The sequence below is a fragment of the Octopus bimaculoides genome, chromosome Z (genome assembly GCF_046866305.1).
Source record: "Octopus bimaculoides isolate indiv1 chromosome Z, ASM4686630v1, whole genome shotgun sequence".
NCBI classification, from domain to species: domain Eukaryota; kingdom Metazoa; phylum Mollusca; class Cephalopoda; order Octopoda; family Octopodidae; genus Octopus; species Octopus bimaculoides.
In genome coordinates this window covers 54271313-54273812 of record NC_142944.1, presented here as the reverse complement: position 1 = coordinate 54273812, position 2500 = coordinate 54271313, and the positions used below count along the sequence as shown (strand labels likewise).

The 2500-nt window shown below is 41.2% G+C and overlaps 2 protein-coding genes across 3 annotated transcripts in view; both read right to left on the bottom strand.

Moving 5' to 3' along the window:
* LOC106873941 (homeobox protein OTX2-like) overlaps positions 1–2500 on the bottom strand; it is a 299957-nt gene that overhangs the window by 231462 nt on the left and 65995 nt on the right.
* The window catches only part of LOC106870972 (matrilysin), a 33161-nt gene continuing 32288 nt past the window's right edge, over positions 1628–2500 (bottom strand). Inside the window, exon 11 of the mRNA XM_089365301.1 lies at positions 1628–2500. This exon is cut by the window's right edge and continues 574 nt beyond it. The gene's annotated coding sequence lies outside the window, so the exon portion shown is untranslated.

Below are 2500 nucleotides of genomic sequence, written 5' to 3'. Positions count from 1 at the left end.
CTAAACTCTGCTTGCGAAGACCTGTTGAGGCAAGGGAAATCGAAATAGTAATTGAACCATATTCGATGACTGGCACCTGTGCCAGTGGAGCACTAATAGCACCGTCAGAGCGTGATCATTGCCAGAGCAGCTGTCTGGCTTAATTTCATGTACTAATTACTTCAGTCCACTGGAGGAATAAAAGCAAAATGCGGTATTATCACCTCTTGACTGAAACAGCTGTAAGGTATTATCCCAATTTCTATTGGTCTCATCATCATCATCATCGTCGTTTAACGTCCGTTTTCCATGCTAGCATGAGTTGGACGATTTGACTGAGGACTGGTGAAACCAGATGGCTCCAATCTGATTTGGCAGAGTTTCTACAGCTGGATGCCCTTCCTAACGCCAACCACTTCGAGAGTGTAGTGGGTGCTTTTACATGCCACCAGCACGAAGGCCAGTCAGGCGGTACTGGCAACGGCCACGCTCAAAATGGTGTATTTTATGTGTCACCCGCACAAGAGCCAGTCCAGGGGCACTGGCAACGATCTCGCACGAAAGTCCTTACACATGCCGCGGGCACAAGTGTCAGAAAGGCGACGATGGGCGCAGGTGTCTTCACGATTTCGCTTTCGCTTGCCCCAATTTTATATATTATATATGTAAGGCATAACATGTCACATATATATGTATATTGTGGAGGCGCGTGGCTTAATGGTTAGCGTGTCAGCATCATGATCGTTAGATTGTGGTTTCGATTACTGGAACAGGCGATGCGTTGTGTTCTTGAGCAAAACACTTTATTTCACGTTGCACCAGTCCACTCAACCGGCAAAAATGAATAACGCTGCGATGGACTGGCGTCCCGTCCACCTGGGGGAACACATACGCCATTGAAACCGGGAGACCGGGCCCATGACCCTGGCTACGCTTTAAAAGGGCGCATTTATTATTATTATTATTATTATTATTATTATTATTAAAGAACAAGACATAATATAATGTATATAAGTCAATGAATCCAACCTATTAATCCCCTCCGTGAAGGCGCAATGGCCCAGTGTTTAGGGCAGCGGACTCGCGGTCATAGGATCGCGGTTTCGATTCCCAGACCGGGCGTTGTGAGTGTTTATTGAGCGAAAACACCTAAAGCTCCACGACGCTCCGGCAGGGGATGGTGGCGGACCCTGCTGTACTCTTTCACCACAACTTTCTCTCACTCTTACTTCCTGTTTCTGTTGTACCAGTAATTCAAAGGGTCAGCCTTGTCACACTGTGTCACGCTGAATATCCCTGAGAACTACGTTATGGGTACACGTGTCTGTGGAGTGCTCAGCCACTTGCACGTTAATTTCACGAGCAGGCTGTTCCGTTGACCGGATCAAGTGGAACCCTCGACGTCGTAAGCGACGGAGTGCCAACAACAACAACTGTATATATATGTATGTATGTATATATGTATATATGTATGTATGTATATATATGTATGTATGTATGTATATATATATGTATGTATTTATGTATGTATGTATATATATATATATATATATATATATATATATATATATATATATATATATATATATATATATATATATATATAGTGAGAATTTAGGAAAACAAAAACAAAAGACAAAGACGCGTGTTAAAGTAACAAACAAATGTATTTGTTTAATATTCGGGAAATGAGAAGGTCTTTTACGTTTCGGGCCTACGCTCTTCATCAGAAACTAACAGAGAAATAAACAGAGGGAGAAAATTATATATATATATATATATATATATATATATATAGGATCCCTCTGATTTGGCGGACACCATGTTTTCTAACGAAACACTTTCAAACTTGGGACACCGGTAGAATGTGTCATATAAAACATATTTTACTCTTAGTGTTGTTGAGAAAACTTTATATTTTGAAGTTATTTCGTGTTAAAGTTGTCGTATTTTGGTAATTTCAACCAATCACTGATGTCTGTTGAGGTGAAAACAATTACTGCTGTGGTTTGTCAACAACACATTGTGGCGGTGTAATGAGATCTTTTCCCTTGAATAAAATTAGTGCCGTTGTTTCTCAACAACAACTATCAGCGGTACTGTTATTTATGACATCGTTCGGGCGTTTGTACTGGTTTTAGCTTCAGGGTTTTAGAGTTAGGGTTAGAGTTAGGGTTATGAGTATTTTTGCCAAATTTGGTGAAAATCTGTTCAAGACACCGCCACAAATTTTTCACCAAATTTAGCAAAAATACTCACAGACCTAACCCTAACACTAAAACCCTAACCCTGACCCCAAAACCCTAACCCTAAATCCCTAACCCTAAAACCCTAACCCTGGCCCTAAAACCGAACCCTAACCCTAACTCTAAAACCCTATCCCTAACCCTAAAACCCTAAAACCCTAACCCTAACCCTAAAACCCTAACCCTAACCCTAAAACCCTAACCCTAAAACCCAAACCCTAACCCTAACTCTAAAACCCTATCCCTAACCCTAAAATCCTAACCCTAACCCTAAA